The sequence below is a fragment of the Ictalurus punctatus genome, chromosome 26 (assembly GCF_001660625.3).
Source record: "Ictalurus punctatus breed USDA103 chromosome 26, Coco_2.0, whole genome shotgun sequence".
Lineage (NCBI taxonomy): Eukaryota > Metazoa > Chordata > Actinopteri > Siluriformes > Ictaluridae > Ictalurus > Ictalurus punctatus.
This window is the reverse complement of record NC_030441.2, coordinates 1,452,226-1,474,157: the sequence shown is the minus strand read 5'-3', so window position 1 is coordinate 1,474,157 and position 21,932 is coordinate 1,452,226. Positions and strand designations below refer to the sequence as shown.

The window sequence follows — 21,932 nt, the reverse complement described above, 5'->3', positions numbered from 1 at the left end:
TGCAAAGCAAATCACAATTTAGATTAATCCGTTCGTTCTAATAGTTTCTATAGTAACAACTCACACAGGGACTTTTATTTGTTCTATGGAAGGAGTCTCCAGTTTCAACACTTTGTAACAGTCAGAGGTAAAGCTGCAACAGAGTTTTCTGATCTTCAGGACAGAGGAGATTATGATTAGTGGTTTCTCAGGAACACGACAAGCTGTGATTTTTATCTTATTAACATCAGGGGAGAAAATAAAGAGAGAGGCTCGTAAGAGAAACTGTTTATAGCTGCTAGAGCAGAAGCGATAACAGAAGATAACTTCTATCATGGATGTTCCACAACACTGAATGCATCTAATTAATAGATGCACAAACTTGCAAAATGCACTGGCATCCTTCAATGTTCAAAGTTCTGTGACAAACAAACATTAAGTAAAGAAACTTGAATTTCCTGCTTATGACAAGGCAGTAACTCATGCATTAAAATGTTACTGGATGAACCACATTCTTTTAAATAATGGTTTCAGGCAACTCAGTTCTAAGAATTTTTTTAATGATTTAAGCTACAAACATGAGAGACCTTTTATTACCACACCATTGTATTACAGCACCAGTTGTAATAGGCTGTGTTATTCACTGGAGCAAAGTGTTAATGTTGTAGATAATGAATGGATTACACCTTTACAGAGAACCTGTAGGCCTACTTTATATCTTAGACCTGGAGGTAGTCCTGTTCTGCATGTGCTATCTCCTTCCTCTTGAGTTTTTGAAATTCTAGGTTAAGGGTGACATATATTAAATGCTAAATGTTATTAGGACACCACTGGGGTGAAATTATTGCATCAGACAGACATTTTTTACAAACCAATTAATTGGTTATCATGCAAGCAACACTCTAAAAACACTTTGTCATTGTGGTGGGAACCTCAAGGGTATCTTCAAATGGGAAAAGGGGAATGTACCTTTAAAGCTAACTTAAGATATTGTATTTGGAAAAAAAGAAAATACGCCCTCTTTTATAAATTGTAATATTTTTCTAGACAGACTCGACATTTTGGGGCAAATTTAGGGAGTAGTACTTTCTTGGCTCAGGTCTTGACAGATCATTATCAGTGTGTTAATGTAAATAGTAAGTTTCTATTCATACAATTAAGAGTTTTACATTAGCCAGTTAACAGACACCAGCTTCATAATTTTGAGGAATGTGTCAAATATATTTGACACTGGATGTTGAATCAATTCCTCCTACTTAATTTTGACAAGAAATGAGTACTTATATAAGGGCCACAGCAACTAGATGTAAAATTTCTGATTAGTAACTAGTAGTAACTCTGGATGGCCTTTCATTTGCAACATGTACATCAGTGAAGTACCTTGGTATAATTATTGATTCAAGGCTCTCATTTGAACCTCGGAGCGTTTTTCATCTCAGCTCATCTAAGCTAAGAAATATTTTTAATATATTGTTTGAATATGTGGTTACATATATTATATGCATGCATAACAAAGCATAGCAGTTAGTCCAGAATATAGCAGCCAGTGTAAAAAAAATAATAAAAATGTGCCCATTCCAGTCATGTGTGTCTCTACAGATTTGGATCAGAAGGACACTTGGAATAAAGAACCTTGCAATTCATGAAAAGGCAGAAACTGAAACGAAATCCACATACTGAAATGTCACTAGATGTCACTAGATGTCAGGACTGGCACAGTTGCAGTTTATTACAGCCTGGAAATGTATATTTAAATTCTTTCAAGATAGCATTTCAGACAACTCAGTTTTAAGAATTTTACTTGACTTTGGCTACAAACATGAAAGACCTTTCCGTGGCTAAACACCAGCGTTACATCTGTAATTAACTTGTAACATGCAGGATTATTCGCTGTAAGAATCATGTGAATGGATTCCCTCCTTAGAGAATTCTCTGGCTTACTCTATAGCTCAGGCATAAGATATGAGTGGTGGTAGCTCAGTGGTAACCCTCAACTGCTTAGTTGTATACATGAGATAAATGTAAGTTGCTCTTGATAAGGGTGTCTGCCAAATGTCATAAATGCAAAATGTAATGTAGACATGGAGCAATTCCTGTTCTGCATCTCATACCTCTTGACTTTTTAAAAATTCTTGACTAGGGGAGAAATATGTTAAATGATGAAGATCATCAGGATGCATTTGGGGTGAAATGATTGCATTACACAATAAACATTTCTAAGGGATCAAATAACAGCTTTCTTGATATTAAGTGTAGCATTGCATGACACTGGAGTAGGATTCTTAAGGTTATGTTTAGTAATCTTTCACCTGGGTAGGGCCACGGGGTAGATGGTGACATCACTGCATCAAGCAATTCCTGGTAGTTTTTTCAGGTGCACTTTCATGCTGTGAAGCACCCATTCTTCCACATCCCAAAAATCTACTGGATACAGAACTGGTGGTTGGGAAGGCCACTGAGGAACACTGAAGTCATTGTCATGTTCATGAAACCAGTTTGAGATGACTTGTTCTGTGACATGGTGCATTATCAAGCTGGAAGTAGCCATTAGAAGATAGGTAAATTGAGGCCATGACGGGATGCACATGGTTAGCAACAAATTTACTAGTTTAAATTAAACTAGTAATTTCTACACTTGTATTACAAGATAAAATGGCTAGATACAGTATTTGTCGTGTGTGGTGAATAGTTAGTTTAAATTGGAGCCAGCTTAATCTGAAGCTTGTGGGAATATATCTCCAAAAATGTGATATACATACATAAACATGTATTTTTGAATGACTAATACGTGGCTGATGAACCATACTGTGTTTACAAAATATTTCAGCATATTTAAGTTGATTTCCTTCTTTAAAATGAATCTTTCATCTGTATTTCCAAGAAACATTGTGACGATGTCAGTTCAGGGTTTAAAACAAAACGCACACTTGCAGAAAAATGATAATTAAAAAAATAATGAGAGACTTAAAGCCAAAGCTCATCTAAAAAATCATAAACAAGCTGAGGGAGGGACAGGCACACACATACACACACAAAATCGAAAGAACAAATCCCAAATGAATGTGCTAATGTTTCCTCTGGTGTTGCCCTGTATACCAGCGAGGTGAGCGTACCTGCAGATGGTGGGAGATGGTATTGCAGGAGCCTGGAAGTAATGCAGCAGCACTTGAACACAACACAAAACACTGATCATAGACACACACGCACACACATTTATCGAGGACAAACATGCATAATTTATTTTAATTTGCAACAGGTCTAACAGGAAATCATGTTTATTTATATGGTCAGGACAACCGCATTTTTCAAATTCAACTAAGCATTACTAAGGTTACATGATTTACTAAACATATAGTATTGTTCAACTTTTATTTGGACCAGTCTACAAGCTGAAAGAGGGGCGAGAGTTACAGCTCTCTCACATAATCATTAGCAGAGTTTAGGATTTTCCTCAGGGCCAACAGAACCAGGACGTCAGTGTCATTATTGGTGTCTGACTCTTCATGGTAGTTCTTGACAGGAAAGATGCAGTTCATCGGGATTCCCACTCTGTCGCGGCATTCGTACATGTGAAGGGGGGGGGGGGGGGGGGGGGGTTGAAGAAGAGCAAGGAAAAAAGGATTACATTTTATCATTTAAGCCTTGAGGTCTGTAGCTAAACTCTGCCCATAGGTACAACTTAAAAACTGGGTAATGATGATCTTACAACGTTTTGGATTAAACTGTTACCGCCCAAGGGGATTCGACAGTTAAAAAACCCACTTATGTAATAAAGCAGGAAGTATTATATGACCAACCTTTTCCTTAATTTTCTTGCTGAAGTAGACTTTTCTCAAGTTTTCCTTAACCAGTGGACAGCACTCATCAATATGTGTCAAGATCAGCACTTGAGGGATACCTGTCATGCAGAGAGAATGATTTTCTTACAGCTACCAAGGATTAATGCTGAATATTATATTCTTGATTATACAAACCAATGAGGAGACATTGGGTGACTCCTGCATGTTTTTATTTTGCTTGGTCACATATACTCATACAAACTTTAAAGTAAATTTCCTTAAGTTTTCCCCTTCACTTTGATTTTTACCTTAAAAACTGAGATCTTATATTTACATTAGATTTATCTTTAAGTCTTGTTTATGAAAAACTATTCTTTGCTTGCCTCATGTAAAAGACAATGGATAGCAATGATTAATAGTAAAGCTGAGAGTTTTACTCGTGTTACTCACCAAGGTCACTGGCCCGTTCCCTGACATCCTTAATGCTTTTGATGACAGAATCATATACGACAGGGAGGGTTTGTGCTGACATAACGCTCACCAGACAGTGAACTTTATCATTCAGAGTGGGGGCGTTAATGTACCCTGGATCACCATCTCGTAAAGGTCACACAGGATTAAACTGAAAAATACACAATTATTTTTTATTACACAATATCTTTGACAGTCATGAATATACTTGGACAGGCAGGAATAAATAATATAGGTAGGAATTTATATTGGGCATGCAGGAATATAATTGGAAAGGCAGAAATATATTTGGACAGGCAGGAAGTGTGTATGTATGAAATGTGTATTTGTATTAAATAACATTAACCATACCGTATAGTTCTCTCTCACATGGCCCAGCATAGCATTAATGATGTCATCAGTGTGGATTCCAGATGTCCCCGTATCTTGTAGCCCCATGATATCATTGAAGATAAATGGTAAGGTGCTGTCATTTTTATCCCAGATTCTGTAGCTTTTGTACTGCAAAGACAAAACCAATACAATATTGTAACAATTTTCTCTCAGTCTCGATTATAACCTTATCTACCTTTAATTTATTATATGTTATATAAATGTAATGCATTTATTAATATATTATCCATAACATAGGTACACGTGAAGAAAATTCACTATGATAAACTGATGACAAATTTAGTTCTGAAAACTAAACTGAATCGTCTATAACTGAAAACCGAATTTACTTGTTTCGTATAACTCTTGCTTGCACTCGCTGCTTCTCCGGCTCTGTCCGTTACACGGTGCTGAAAGACACTGATAGCAGAGTTGATGAGGCTGGATTTTCCAGCACCAACTGCTCCGTGAACAAGGATTCTGAGATGGGTGATCTCTGCATGATGGATTGTAAGTTCTCTCAGATCTGCCTCAAGTTGATCTCTCCCACTAGCAAAAGAAGGAAACAATACATTTATGAAAACAGGAACTTAGCATGACGTTGCAAGGCCATATATAATAGCTATATTTCTGATTAAGTTCTTGCTGTACCACAATGGAATTAAAATATTTCCTACGTAATAAGACTTTTTTGGTCTTTGTATTGCAGTCTCTGCAATGACTAACTGAGGAACTCGAGGCCAATCAGGGATTCGTACAAGAATATTGAAATAATTGAACATGATAATTGCTATTCCCTAAGGTCACCATAAGGGCACAAGAAAAGATTGAATGAATGATTTTGTTGTACAAATCCTTGCTTGTTAAGTATCATGTATGCGGTTCAATTATGCTGTATAATCTAAAATGCATTAATCATACATAGTGGTATGGAACAAGAAAGCAGAAAAAGAAAAAGAGCTCACAGAAAAAGCAGCACCATCGGAGAACCTGCCCAAAAGCATCCTACACTCTACCGGGAGTCCAAGAGCTGAGCTACACGAACATTCCCGATATGGGCCTCGGCTCTCTTGGAAATCTCCCCAACAACTGGACAGTGAGATTGAATCCAGTAAATGGATGCACGAACAGATGTGAATATTAAAACGTGTTAGATGTGTTATATAATGTAAGAAGAGAAAGAAACATACACTCTATTTAAATATACCATTTAGGCTCTGAATAACATGACTGCTGAATGAGTGACTTAGCTCTCATACCCACTTTAGGAGATCACTTCCTGTATAACGGCTGTATGCTTGCTTCCTGTACAAACTGAGCTCGGGTTGCACAGATGAGAGAGCACACAATATCTCACAAAAGTGAGTACACCCCTCACATAATGTCCTTAATTTGGATTCTGACTAGCAAAAAAAATGGTATATTTACTAGTTTAAATTAAATGTTTTTTTCACTTATAATATTACAAGATAAAATGGCAAGCTACAGTATTTGTTGGTTGTGGTGAATAGTTAGATTAAGTTGGAGTCAGCTTAATCTGCAGTTTGTGGGAATATTTCTCCAAAAATGTGACATATATACGTAAACATATATTTTTGAATGACTAATACGTGGCTGATGAACCATACTGTGTTTACAAAATATTTCAGCATCTTTAAGTTGATTTCCTTCTTTAAAATGAATCTTTTATCTGTATGTCTATACATCCAAGAAATAGCATGTCAAGGTCAGTTCACGGTTTAAAAACAAAACGTCAGGGTTACGCATGTAACCCTGTTCCCTGAGAAGGGAACGAGACGTTGCATTTAGCATAACAGTATGGGAACGCCTTGTGCGCTTGACTGGTATCTGAAGCTTGTCTAAAATCATGCCTCTACTAATAGGCCTGCCATAATCAGGTGACGTGGCAATTAAACGTGTCACATGATATATATGGCACCTGTGAACCACGCCGCCAGCCTCTATTATCTGAGGCGAAGACGCAATTCACAGGCCTGCCCCGGTATGACAGTGCTATGCAACGTCTTGTTCCCTTCTCAGGGAACAGGGTTACATGCGTAACCCCGCCGTTCCCTTTCAAAGGGAACTTCGACGTTGCATTTAGCATAACAGTATGGGAACAGGAATACCCACTCAGTCATACCGAGGGTACGGCCTGTTCAAAAATACCCAAGCCCGAGGGTCACGGCAAAACACTCGAGCCCGGGGTGGAATGAATATCCGGGCTGTAATAACGAATGACTGTGTGAGGCGTAGACCACCCTGCAGCCGCAAACACATCCTGTAAGGATACCCCTTTGGACAAAGCCTTCGAGGAGGCAACCGCCCTAGTGGAATGAGCTCTTATGCCCAGAGGCATGACGAGACCACGTGTCGTAAGCGATAGAGATTGATTCCACTATCCAAGTAGAGATTCTCTGCTTTGACACAGCATCACTTTTCCTGTCGCTGCCAAAGCAGACTAGTAGCTGCTCCGACTTACGCCACTGGCCAGAACGGTGGACGTAAGTAAAGAGAGCCCTTACTGGACACGGCAGGTGCATCCTCTCTTGTTCCAGTGTGAGGAACAGATGAGGGCAGAAAGCCTGCAACACCACAGGGTGGGTAGCCGATGTAGGCACTTTAGGAATATAATCCGGCCTAGAATACAGGAAGGACTTGGTTTATCCAGGGGTAAAGTCAAGGCAGGGAGGGGCAACAGAGAGCTTGTAGACCTTCCACTCGCTTGAGAGATGTCAGGGCCAGTAAAAGAGCTAACTTTAGAGTCAGAAGCTTCTCAGAGGCTGACTCTAATGGCTCAAATGGGGCTTCTGACAGACCTTCCAAGACCACAGCAAGGTCCCAGGAAGGTATGCATGGCCTGCAGATGAGCCTCAGCCGTCTGACACCACGCATGAACCTCGAAGTTAGAGAATGTTGCCCCACACAGGCTCCATCAACAGGGGTATGGCTGGCCAAAACAGTGGCCACGTAACCCCGATTGTAGAAAGAGCCAACCTGCTGAAAAACGTTCTTGTAAGAACTCCAGGACTGTAGCTATTGCGCAGTTCACTGGGGTCTAGCTGACGTTCCTCACACCACCAGACAAAAAGGCACCACTTGAGCGCATACAATTTCCTTGTGGATGGTACTCTAGTGTTTAAAATGATTTCTACAATCTCAGTTGTGAGACCAGAATCTATGAGCTGGTACCCCTCAGGGGCCAGACAGTGACCCCTCCAGCTTGAGACAGTAGATCCACTCTAGTGGCTCGAATGGGGCACCCGACAGACCTTCCAGGACCACAGAAGGTCCCAGGAAGGTATGTGCGGCCTGCAGATGGGTCTCAGCCGTCTGACACCACGCATGGACCTCAAAGTTAGAGGATTTTGCCCCACAGAGGCTCCCTCAACAGGGGCGTGGCTGGCCGAAATGGCGGCCACAACACTGATTGTAGAAGGAGCCGACCCTGCTGAGAAATGTTCTTGTAGGAGCTCCAGGACTGTAGCTATTGCGCAGTTCACTGGGTCTACAGTGGATCCCTGCAGATGGGAATCTCCCAAGGATTGCCATCTCGTAGGGATATTATCCCTCAGAGCCATGTTCGAGTTGCCAAAAGGGTGCTACTAGCAGACTGTCTTGGCGAACTCTCGCTAGAGCTTGTGGGAGCAGAGCAATGGGGGGAGCAGCATACAGCTGTGACCTCAGCCACATGTGTGGACTCCACCCCAAGAGTCTCCCAAGATCCAGCTTTATCTTGCTCAGTGTTGATAGGATTGACACTACGCCTGTTGGGGATAGAAATGCCCTCATCGTACTAGAATCCTATAACCCCTAGAATAGTTGTCCACTGCACCAGGGAAAGCATACTTTTCTGAGATTCAACCTGAGCCCCAAGCTCTTCATGTGGGCGAGAACAACATCTCGATGTTGAACCACCAGCTCCCTGTATCGTGCTAGAATTAACCAGTCGTCCAGGTAGTTTGGTACACAGATGAACTGGAGTCCCAAAGGAGCCAGAGTGACATCCATGCACTTTGTGAAGGCGTGAGGGGATAAAGCTAGCGATATTCCTATGTGGAAATATGCACCTTTTAGATCTATCTCCACAAACCAGTTCTCAAACTGGATCTGTGGCACGATAAGTTTGAGCGTCAGCCTCTGAACCTGTATGTCCGAAGAGTACGGTTCAGATGACGCAGATCTAAAATTGGCCGCATACTCCCACTTTTTTGCGGAACAGGAAATAAAGGCTGTAAACCTCCCTCCCTGAGTGAACGGGGTACATGTTCTATTGCCCCATTGTCCAAAGGGGAGCTTACTTCCTGCGCTAATGTCTGGCTCTGGTCTGTGCTGACTGCTGTGGTGAGCACACCTGTGAATGGGGGGGGGGGGGGGGGGGGGGGGTGTCGAGCTATAACTGGACCCGGTAACCCTTTCTATGGTAGGCAGAACCCATGGAGACACATTTGGCAGTAGCTTGCACGCTGCCCAATGGTCTTTTAGTGACGTTAGCTATTCCACATTCTATTGGATGGAAGCATCAGATTTTCATTGCCCTGTGACAGAGAACACAGAAAACTCGGGGACCGCCTTGACTAAGGGAGGTCCTACTGTAGCACTGGTGGCTACATGTCCTAACAACCTCATGTCCCCAGATACATCCCTCCACGGCCCCTCAGGGCTGCTCTTCTTTGCCTGCTTGGCCTTTATGACCATTCTCAGATCAGGCCTAACAGCAGACCGCGACTGTGGCCGCCCAGTTCCCCTGGCTGTCTGTTGGGGTTGGCAGGCTACCATACTCGCCTTCTGGGTCTCCCTCACACTAGTGCTAGCCCAGGCTGCACTCGTGGATGCCCGGGTGAGCTTGAGACAACACGCCATCTGTCGAGCTCACTCACCAGGTCTGCTTGGTAGACCTGCAACCCTGTCATTGTTCTGTAATCAACTCTGGGCCTCCCAGGAACAAATTTATATTGAGATCACATGACATTTAAATTGCACACAGGTCAACTCCATTAAACCATTTATGTAACTTCTGACATTAACTAATTTAGGGGTTTACACCAAGAAGGATGATGTACTGTATGCAATCACAACTCCTTTTTTTTCTGTAACTACACAGATTTTCCCTCCACTTCAGAATTCTGGCATATTTTGTGTAGAGTCATTAAATATAAAGCCCGATTTAAGCTAAACAAAACACAAAGAAATCAATTACTTACTTCCAGTCCACATCTCTCCATGGTTTATTAAAGTCTGTAAATAAAAAGATCATTCAGATCTTAACTCGTTCTCCCTGTGTCTCAATGGGTTTCCTCCCATCACCTAAAAACATTAAGTATGAAGTTCATGGAACAGAGAAAGATCATGTTCATCAACTCATTATTAATGACCTTACTCACAGTGGTTTAGACTTCTAGCTAGATTTGTAGCCTATTTATACGCTTTTAGTTTGGGAAATCAAACCAACTAAATTCATTAGGAAATATTACAGGCAGAGCCAAACAAAACTTGCCAACTATAACATGTCAATAGCTCGCTAATTTGGAAGCAACACACTTCCTCGGTCATATCAGCTAGAAAGATTAACAAAAAGGTCCACAAGGCCTTGGTCTGGTTAAGACCATGTATGAACTCTATTGAAGAACTGTACCAGTTAAGGAGTTTTTATTTACTTTCATTACTATCATTTGTAAATTAAAAATCCCTTCTTTCCCTGCAGTCCTGAAGATCTTTGCAAGTGTTTTCGAGTTTTTTTGGTGATCCAGTGGTAGGATTCGCCCACATCTGGAATTTCTGCAGTGTTAAACTGATGGCGATACAGATATAGCGAGGCATCGCTATGCAACCCCTAGTGATATGTTTTAGCAAGACTGCACAAAAATATACAGTAAACCAGGGTGTCTCAAACGTCATCATACATAGGGGAAATGAACATTTTTAGCAAAATGTCTTAGTTATAGGTTGTTTTTCTTCCTTGAGATAGACTTTAAGATCACCCGACAAAAGAATGCACTTATGGTGCCTGGAACAGGAAGGTTGCATCTGTATATGCGAGTACAGCGGAAGAGACGACTGTGTGTGTTTACAAGACATCGATCATGTAGAGGATGTTTTGCAGGTAAAGTTACACTTTGCTTAAAAGTGTTAATTATGGAGACTTTTAGAACATCCTGTAGAACAGCTGTTGAATGGTTCCAGTAAAGTGATCTGACCTTCTGGAGGCGTCGGTGTTGATTTCTTTCCACCCATTTTGTTCAATGTTCATCCTCTGAAGCTGATATTCCTCACAGGGTAAAGTACATCAACACAATTTTAATAAATCCAGCATGGTGTAATGGATCACAAGGCTGATACCCAGTCTAACCTAAAACATGTCTTCTTAATCAAAGATCAAAGAGATTATTCTACCTGTTAGAGCAAAAGTGGTCAAATGGTACTTACCAAGTCTGAGCTCAGTATAACTGTTACACAAAATATGGAATCATTCTGTGCTTTCACTTGGTAACCAGCCCTCTCCCTCTCTCTCTCCCCCTCTCGCACAAACACACACACATTTTATTGTTTTCCAGAAGTACTCTATTTCTCACACAATGCTGATTAAAGAGGCCATCTCCTTCAAATTCAGCAGTGCACAACCTTGAAGATTACCCGAAGAGTCATGGGCGTTGTCACAAAGCAACTTTACAGAGATCTGGCTTTGAACTTTACATTTAAATTCAAGTTTAAGTCGATTCCTTAGCGAGCAATTCAAGAGGCGAGTGTGGCAAGGAAAAACCTCCTGAGACGACATCAGCAAGAAACAATTGAGAGGAACCAGATTGAAAAGGCTCTCACATGATGTCCTTAATTTGGATTCTGACTAGCAATTTTTTTTCTCATATTTACTAGATTAAATTAAACGATTAATTTTTACACTTATATTACAAGATAAAATGGCTAGATACAGTATTTGTCGGTTGTGGTGAATAGTTCGATTAAGTTGAGTCAGCTTAATCTGCAGCTTGTGGGGATATTTTGGAAATATCTCTACAAGATTGTAATATACATACATAAACATTTTTTAATGCTATTATTGTTGATTAATGTTGTCAGGTATATGTATATGCTTCAAAGATGTTTCCCACACTGACCAGCTGTTGTGCACATGTGCAAAAATATCTTTTCTTTGGACTTGCCTTTCCTTAACACGCCTGCTTTTGTAGATGGTCCTTATATCATTGCTAACTAATGAGCACGCTGAATCAACATCTTTCAGGACAACCTTTTGAGGGATACCTGCCAGATGGGGGGAAAAAGCAGAATAAGAGGAAAGGAAAAGGATTACATGTTATCATTTAAATCAAGCCTTGAGGTCTCTGTACTTTGCATACAGGTACAACGTGAAAACTGGGTAATGATAATCTTACAACATTTTGGATGAAACAGTTACCGCCCAAGGGGATTCAACATTTAAAAAAAACCCACTTACGTAATAAAGCAGGAAGTATTATATGACCAACCTTGTCCTTAATTTTCTTGCTGAAGTAGACTTTTCTCAAGTTTTCCTTAACCAGTGGACAGCACTCAATGTGTCAAGATCAGCACTTGGGGGATACCTGTCATGCAGAGAGAATGATTTTCTTACAGCTACCAAGGATTAATGCTGAATATTATATTCTTGATTATACAAACCAACGAGGAGACATTGGGCGACTCCTGCATGTTTTTATTTTGCTTGGTCACATATGCTCATACAAACTTTAAAGTAAATTTCCTTAAGTTTTCCCCTTCACTTTGATTTTTACCTTAAAAACTGAGATCTTATATTTACATTAGATTTATCTTTACATCTTGTTTATGAAAAACTATTCTTTGCTTGCCTCATGTAAAAGACAATGGATAGCCATGATTAATAGTAAAGCTGAGAGTTTTACTCGTGTTACTCACCAAGGTCACTGGCCTGTTCCCTGACATCCTTAATGCTTTTGATGACAGAATCATACATGACAGGGAGGGTTTGTGCTGACATAACGCTCACCAGACAGTGAACTTTATCATTCAGAGTGGGGGCGTTAATGTACCGTGGACCACCATCTCGTAAAGGACACAGGATTAAACTGAAAAATACACAATTATTTTTTATTACACAATATTCTTTGACAGTCATGAATATTGTGTAATAAAAAATAAATGTAATGCATTTATTAATATATTATCCATAACATTTTAAACTAAAGTAACTATACATGACGAACATGATAAACTGATGACAAATTTAGTTCTGAAAACTAAACTGAATCGTCTATAACTGAAAACCGAATTTACTCGTTTCGTATAACTCGTGCTTGAACTCCATGCTGCTCCGGCTCTGTCCGTTACACGGTGCTGAAAGACACTGTTAGCAGAGTTGATGAAGCTGGATTTTCCAGCATTACCCACTCCGTGAACAAGGATTCTGAGATGGGTGATCTCTGCATGACGGATCGTTAAATCTCTCAGATCTGCCTCAAGTCGATCTCTCCCACTAGCAAAAGAAAGAAAAACAATTTAACAAAATAGGAACTTAGCATGACATTGCAAAGCCATGCATTAATAGCTATAGTTGATTCATTTCCTGCTCTACCAGCAAATTATTTGCTACTTAACAAGGGTAGAATGGGTAACCAGTCATTATCCTCTCCTGATATCATCATCATGTATGTACCCTCAACAAAAAGACAAAGTTTTTGATTAACTTTTGAGCTGTGGTGTTTTCATTTTGCACATAACGATATTATTTGCTAGCATCTTTATTTTCCAGAGATGAAAACTCAAGCCTGCAACTTGGACGCGAGACGCACTTAAATTGCAAAAAAAAAAAAAAAAAAATGACTTGAGACTTGACTTGGACTTGATGACAGAGACTCGTGAAAAACACAAGCTGTTTTGGTTTGGTATTCCAGATTACATTCTCTCTTTACTACCCCACATGACCGCATCAAACACCACATTTTTCTATTCATTCCTCATTCATTCATTCCCTATCAGTATGTGCTGCAGCAGCACAACAATTCATCTGTAAACACACTAAGCCAGCATTATTATGTACACACCTGACACATCTGAAGGCACTTGTTCATCACCCAAACAACAAACAATAACAATTGTTTAAAATTCAAAAAGGTATGGGGGAGGGGGAATGACACCCTCCTTCAATTCTATGTTTTTATTTATCAGGGCCTAAATAACAATTGCGTGGTCCTCACCAACTTCTATAAACTTTATATAAACCTGTACCTTCAGGTGACAAAAAAAAGAAAAAGAAAAATATTCAACAGATTTCAATATGTAGACATTTTCTCAACAAAAGCAGCCAACCTTCAACAATCCTCGGCTAGGCAGGGCAGCGGGACAGCTTCTTCGGCGTGCAGGAGCTCCACAGCTGAGGTCTCTCCGTAGGCCTCACGCTGCAGCTCTGAAGTTGCCATGTTGACCTCAGGCAGGAGCTCCACAGCTGAGAACTCCCTGTAGGCCTTAGGCTGGAGCTCTGCTGTCGTCGTCGTCGTAGCCCCCCAAAATAAAAGTTCTAGGCCAGCCTTCGGTTCCAGGCTGGGTAGCGTGGTACAATTCCCCTGCAGTGGGAAGCTCCAGTAGTTCAAGTAGCTTTGCTGGCTGTATGGCGTTGGAGGCCCCAGGAGTTCGGGTAGCTCTGCTGGCCGCGTTGCACGGCGTAGTTCTCCAGCAGCGTGGGCGTGAGAAATTGCGCGGATGGTGGCGTGGCGCATAGCCCGGCTTGCTGCAGTGGCTTTAGAAGGCAGTGGAGCTGAGCAATTTCCTCGGTGAGCTGTTTGCACTGTTCCTCGAACGAATGGCGCCACGCCTCAAACTCGGCCGCTTTGGCTGCTTCCGCATTATTGGCGCAGTATTCTGTTACGGATCAGGACTGGAGGCGGTCAGTGCAGGTCAAAGTCTTTATTAACAAACTCAAACATACACAAACACAGGGAGCGCAGTCTATACTGACTATAGTTAAACACTGGTTCTCTACCTACGACCACTAGCATGCTAAACATACATTCTACCATGTTCAAACATAAACGGAAACTCAGGAGACCTTAGATTAATACTACGCAAAATGCGCAGCCACACGAGGGGTTTAAATAAAAAACACAATCAAACTAAAGCATGGACACCTGGGGCAAATTAAAGACACTCAAACATAACCCAATACTCAACCAGGAAGTGAACGAACCAAAACAAAGTCATGTGACCACTTACAAGCCACGCCGCAGTGTCCTCTAACATTTTTTGTAACAGATGTAAACAACAAATGAAATGAGATCAGAACTTTTTCTCACCTTCGTTGTGAAACTGCAACATATGAAAATCAAGTGACATACAGAAATGTTTTAAGAGAAAAAAGTAAAACAAATATATAACCCCAATTCCAAAAAAAACTTGGGACACTGTGTAAAGTGTAAATAAAAACAGAATACAGTGATTTGCAAATCTCATAAACCCATATTTTATTCACAATAGAACATAGAAAATAAAAAACTGTTTAAACTGAGCAAATGTACCATTTTAAGAAATTTTAAAAAAAGGTAATTTTGAGTTTGATGGCCGCAAAACATTTCAAAAACGTTGGGGCGGGGCAACAAAAGGCTGGGAAATAAAGTGTTACTAAAAAGAAACAGCTGGAGGTTAATTGGGATCAGGTCAGTGAGATGATTGGGTATAAAAAGAGGATCTTAGAGAGGCGGAGTCTTTCAGAAGCAAAGATGTGATGGAATCTGGACGGAAGCAGAACCTTTCAGCATTGTTGGTGCCTTTCCAGATGTGCAAGCTGCCCATTCCATAGGCACTAATGTACTGAATGAAATCAAAGCAGGAAATAAGAATAGTTGAGACATTTAGGAAATAAACAAAACAAAACACGTGTCAGAAGTAAACAAAATCACTGACAACCCGGAAGCGTGCGCTGAGGGGCTTCTGGCTGCTGAGCACACTGCCTGCTCCGGCGCCAGATAATATAATGCCATATAATATGCCCTAGCTTCTCTGCTTTCTCCTTAACATTCCTGTGAACGAGCACTTGTGCGTATATAGTCACAGTTTGCACTGCACTCCTTGTCTTATGTGTGTCGTTCTTTGCTGTTCTCTTTGTTGCTGTGTTTAGGTCTTTGGTTCATGTGTATTCTTTGACTTATTGTTTAGCCACAAGGTCATAGTGTCTTTTCTGTGCTGTTTTGGTCTTTATTAAAACCTTATTATCTGCACTTGCATCCGCCTCTGCATCGTGACAGAAAGCAATACCTCAACATGGACGCAGCAGAATTATTCAGGGTCCTAGAGGCCCTGTATGAAAAGGAAAAGCTGAGGTGGGAGAAGGTGGGAAAATTCTCCTTCATTAATAACAATAGGGAATAGCTCGACGTGATGTACTCTGTCATGGGGTATATCAAAGGGGAGCCTTCCAACCAGGCTGGAACCATCTCCCACCCTCCCCTCCCCCACTGTGGATCTAGTCCAGCCCACCGTGTCGATGGAGAACGTCATTCAGCCTCCCTGTTCGTCTGAGGACGCTGCTCAGTTTGTGTGTTGTTTTGGTCTTTATTAAAACCTTTTTATCTGCGCTTGAATCTGTCTTTGCCTCCATTGCGTGACATTCAGGCACTTATAAAATGTGACCATTCCAGTCATGGGTGTGTCTATAGCATTTTGGGAGAAAGAAACTTGAAATAAAGAATCTTGCTCATGAAAAGGCAGTAACTGAAATGTCACTGGATGACCCGTGACTGGGCAGTTTCAGTGGCGGTATTGTTGTAAGAAAAGGCGTCTGGTATCGGCCACCCAGTACTTTTCTAAAAACTTTGAAAAAGCTCAGCTAAATTTCAGCACTATAGAAAATGAAACCTTAGCATTACTTCTTGCTTTGCAGCACTTTGAGGTGGAAGTCCTTTACCTGTAATAGTTTTTACTGACCATAACCCAACGGTTGATGCAATGGTCTCTGGTGGAGGGATTCAACATACAGTATCTGACAAAAGTGAGTACACCCCTCATATTTTTGTAAATATTTGATGATATGTTTTCATGTGACAACACTGAAGAAATGACACTTTGCTACAATGTAAAAGTAGTGAGTGTACAGCTTGTGTAACAGTGTAAATGTGCTGTCCCCTCAAAATAAAAACACACAGACATTAATGTCTAAACCGCTGGCAACAACAGTGAGTACACCCCTAAGTGAAAATGTCCATATAAAGTGCATAAGATGAATGCATAAATAAATAAATGAATGAATGCGCTATGTGTCCATAATTCATAAAGTTTATTTATCGTACTTCCACATACTCTCAATATGCTTTACATGGAAGAGGATCTCCAAGGATCATTTCACCAGGGTCAAACACATTAGCCAGTTGAGCATGTACACAAAATAACTCGAATAATTGCATAGACTTTTGTTAGTTTTTTTGTTTGTTTGTTTTTTACAGGATATAAGGTTTAACTCCCTAAATGTCCACCTTCAGCAGAATTAATCAAACATGATAAAGGATTGTCATAAAACTAAAAGTTACCAACATGGAGAGTTGATAGAAATATTGCTCTGCAATTATATAACATATACACTAAATGATGTTCTTTTGGTCACTATTGTCTTGACTGCAAGCTCTCTCCAATGGGCCAATGCATATGCGAAACAAAATCATAAAAACATCATCTCATTTTGCATCTTAAACACACACACCCAACCCCGAAAACACACACACCCCAAAAACACAGAGGGCTGTATTCAGAGTATTGAAATTGCTCGTTCAGACAGAATTGCAGGCTACTTGGAAGTTATGCAAGAGTTATGCACATGGAGAGGAGCCTAAAACACAGGTTTGCGATTGTTTCCCGCATGAGGACACATTTCATGAGCTCGATTTAGTATCTCGTTAAGTTGTGCACACAATGAACTGTCGGCGCACAATATAAAAATAAAAAGCTAAATAATAGCATGCACTGGATCAAGTGCTATTCTATAAGCTGCTGAAACAAGAGTGCAGAGGTTTTTTTTATTTTATAGGTTTAAAGGTGGTGGTCTAGATGCAACTGAAAAACACCATCTCTGCTCAGAAAAACCTGGCAACCTCAAAGGCATTAACGACACACAGGGGATTCGAATAATCTGAATGGCACACACAGAGCAAGTCATAACTCGACTCTGAATAGGAGTAACTTTCCCTGCATGAATTCTGGACTCTGAATAGGGCCCGTAATTCTTGTTCACATTAAATGCGACTGGAGGGGCTCTTGTTGCATTCCAAATCCTACGCTGTAATCTATATGTCACATTTACACTACATCACGCAGCATTTATAAATGATAAATTATAGTTTACACCACTCTATTGGCTGAAAATCGGGATTCGTCGATGAAGTACACAAACACGCACGAACAACTACGGTGACAACATAAGGGTCACAATATTTCAGCTTTTTTTTTTTGCTTTAAATATGGATTCAAAGGGGAACCCATTAAATAGCTTGTCCTACTTTTGTTTTTGTTTTTCTTATAGCTAGCTAGCAATGTTCCTCGACTTTTAGCGTATTCCTTAACATATCAATCAGGGTTTTTTTTTTCCCCTCCAAAATTTTGTCCCTTGTTCCCCTTTGAAAACGTCATAGCTGGGTATCCAACTCAACATTAAAGCTCAAAAATGGTGATTCCAATTATTATTGAAAAATAATACACAAATGTCAATCGCCAGTGAAGGAAAGCCCACAGCCATAGTACACACATAGAAACACACACACACACACACACACACACACACACACACACACACACACACACACACACACACACTCTGACACATTGCTAGCATTTCTTGACCTTAACAATGTTTAAATAGTTTGTTAGCATTTAATTGTGCTTATCTCTGGAAGCAGCATGAGAACAGTCCGTACATCCTGGCTCCAAAACCTTCACCAAACGTCGATGTTTCAGGGATTTAACGTTTTAAACCCAAGATCTCCGCCTTCCAGTAGGTCCTTTTTTTAAAAAAAATCCTTGATAAGATCAACAAATCAGTGTTTATTTGTTTATTCATTGAAGCGTGGCTTTAAACAGATCAGGCGCTCAGATGAAGACGATGCTGTGCTTTTCTGTTTACGATTTATTTTGTGCTTTTTTTTTCTTTTTCTTTTTTAATCCAGCATGGCATCCAACTGGTCAGCGAGGTCATCGAACATGCTTCCAATATCATCAAGAATGTTGACTGTGCTTTTAAAACATAAGGTGTGATTTGAAAATATTTATTCATTTTAATTAGTATCAACTAATATTTATTAATTGTAATATTTAATGATGAATTAAAAAATACTTGTCTTCGGTCATGATCCTTTCCTCTACAACCTCCAGTGCTGCAGCTAAGGAGTCACTGGTCTCGTCCAGCCTTAGCTGGTTTATTTTCTTCTCCATGAATTCTGCCTTCATCCGTTCCACTGACATTTGGCGCCCTCTGTCGAATTTCATCTGCAGTTACAACGCCATCTTCTGTTGGATGTCTCCTTTGATCTGCATCTGTCTGGCCACACCCACTTTCCTCCACCTCATCAGCACCTGCTCTGATCCCTCTGTGAGCTTTGTGACCTCGCTGGAAGTTCCCATCTCTTGCCCCTTAATCACTGCTATCTCTTTCCTTTGTCTCTTTTGCTCGTCATCCTCGTTGTGTTTTTCCACCTCTCGTGGCTCTGCCTCAAAAGGGCTGGGAATGTCCACTGACAGCCCTGCCATGGAAGATCTCGGGGGTTTGACTGGGGCAGATCCGCACCCAGGGGTAGAAGGAGTTTGGGGGGTTTGGGGGCTCTGAGCAGGAGATGTCAAAGGTCGTGGGGACAAAGTGTGAGATTCTGCTGGTTTGGGGATCGGGGTTGATGGACTGAGTATAGGATGATCCACTTGCTCGGGGAGAATGGTAGAGGAGTGTGGGTGTGCGTTTAGGTCACTGGGTGGGGTAAGTGTGTGTGTTGGTAAGGGCTTCATTTTGATTGGTTTAGGAAGTGTAGGAGGAGGGCTTGGCTTTGGAGACACAGGCAGTGGAACTCTTTTGCCCTCCACTAAAGAGACAAAACCATCAGAGAAAAAATTATGAATATATACACAAGGTATATAATCTAATTCGAAAGAATCATAAACCCAACAAAATATTTTAAAGACTAGGAATGAAAAAAATTCACATAATGAGACGTAATTTCTGCTCTTTCAGCATGTCTTTAAGGCTGGTTTAGCAATTTCTCAGGAATCATTATCCATGTTAATTTAGCAATACCTGTGCTGTGTTGGTTCTCCGGTCCTGGAAGTGGGACTCTCCTGGTTGGGGTGGGAGGCTCAGGCTTCCTGAGGCACAGAGATGGTTTGGGGGAAACTGGAGGCTTCAGCACTTGCCGGAAATCCTCGCTCATATCACTTTCCCGATATACATGTTCCACCTCTGATACAGGTCTTACACGAATAGCAGCATCTGTCGCATCATCCCTCTGAGTGAGCGCTATTACTTTTGGCCGTCGTCTCACAGTGCTGGTCTCGTTGAGCTGGACCCTCTCGCTGCTCGAGTCGTGAGGTGTGCGGGGCCTCCTCAAGGTTGCCATGGCATCCACACGTGACCACTCTTCTTGAGTGAGCATGGAGTGGGGGCGGGGCTCTGGGGTTGGTCTCTCAGGGAGTGTTTCCATTGGTTCATCAGTAATTCGCAGAGATTTGGTAACTTCGCCTCGTTCTGTGCCCTCTTGCTGTGCAATGGGGATCTCGTAGTCAGTTAAGGGGCCGCTGATGGTGTGACGGCGACTCTGGATCTCTTCGTCTAAACTCAGAGAGTCATGCTTTCATCTGAGGATGTCCGGGCTCGCCTGGAGAACAGGGCAAATACTTACTTATTATCCCTATAAATCATATGTTAACAAAAAGATGAGGGACTGCGTCAGGAACTTAAACATTAAAACAAACCTAAACCGACCAGTGTGCCTCCTATTCATATTTTTCTTCATTCTGAATAACGTTTTCATATTCATTACATATAATGGATATGCTGTTGTTTGATTTCATAAAAACAGTGTTACCTGTAAGTAATTCCTGCTAGCACCTTTTGCTCTGCCTCCTAATGTGGACATTTCTAGCATGGCAGCGATGTCTCAAACACTTCCTAAAACCCCTGATTCAGAAGCAGGACCACAGTCGCTATGGCGGCGTTCTCGGTACGTCACGCTTAGAAACAAATCACAAGGCTCATCTTGGTTGATCCCACCCTATATACATACATAAGGCTGGTGAAAAAAAAGTAAATGATTAATAATGAATTTCCGTACACATCCAACCAATAATTTCCACATTATTTAACAGGAATTTAAGTGTCGTGTCCTTAATTACCATAATTCTGAACACAAGTTCTTCAGTTGGCAATCATTTTAAAATGACGTTGCTCCAGTTAGATTTTCTCCAGTAGAATACAGCCTTTTAAACCAGGAGAAATGACTAACTTGAAGTTGTAGAACAATAACTAAAATCTGGTGTAATTTACGATACAAATCTCATACCTAAGATCTCTGCAGGATTTATAGACACAAAAGCACTGAATGAAATGAGCAATATAGACAAAAAAGAAACACTCTGTGTCTACTACTTTTATCTCTCTCATAGAACTATCCACAGTCCAAAGGCAGCTAATTCTGCTCAAAGAGCAAACTGACTACAATGGAGCTAGAAGGCTATATGCGTGAATGATAAATGATTTAAAAAAAAAGTATCAATACATGAAATTCGATTACACAATGTAGTTGACGTTTACACGAATAAGCAGAAATGTAATCATGCTTTTCTTTCCTATACAATATCATACCTTCTGTATCTGCATGTAAGTGTTTATTTTAAATTGAGACACAATACCTAAGGAATCGGTCATCAATTTCTTCTGAAGACATCTGTGGAAGAATAACCTTAACATAAGCTTCATTTCTTAACTGAAAGTGAACTTAATCATAGATATAATCTAAATAGGTGATGTACTTTTATTTTGCTTACTCCTGCACTGCCTGACCTTTGAACTTTTAACATGATTGAGTTTCTTTTCAACTAGTGTGCCGGTGGAGTGCATGGTGAAAATCCATGTTCCTACATTCATATGTTATGTCAGATGCCAGACTCTCCTAGGTTGAAGGCACTTCATAAAAAAATAATAAAATGAATATAAAAAAACCTGAATATGAACATGAAACAAGACAGATCCAAATAAACAATAAAGTTCCAATGAACAGTAAAGCTACACGTTCTCTTCCTCTAACTTGTTCGGTACTCGTAATACAGATTAAATACGTGTGAGCAGAAGATGTAAACTATGGA

At 40.7% G+C, this 21,932-nt stretch overlaps 1 protein-coding gene across 26 annotated transcripts in view; it reads right to left on the bottom strand.

The window, feature by feature from the left end:
- The window catches only part of LOC108258372 (caskin-1), an 88,011-nt gene extending 72,963 nt beyond the window's left edge, over positions 1-15,048 (bottom strand). For 3 of the 26 annotated variants that reach the window (XR_008393520.1, XR_008393523.1, XR_008393517.1), the window contains exons 1-5: positions 13,923-15,038; positions 12,891-13,089; positions 12,513-12,682; positions 12,086-12,181; positions 11,028-11,861 (exon numbers count right to left, since the gene is read on the bottom strand). The gene's annotated coding sequence lies outside the window, so the exon portion shown is untranslated. Of the gene's footprint in view, positions 1-3,191; positions 3,529-3,776; positions 3,878-4,208; positions 4,381-4,580; positions 4,731-4,951; positions 5,151-5,566; positions 11,862-12,085; positions 12,182-12,512; positions 12,683-12,890; positions 13,090-13,922 lie in introns of those variants that run through there. The other 23 variants (XR_008393516.1, XM_053676150.1, XR_008393518.1 and 20 more) reach the window with 19 other exon arrangements.
- Positions 15,049-21,932: the final 6,884 nt, after the last annotated feature.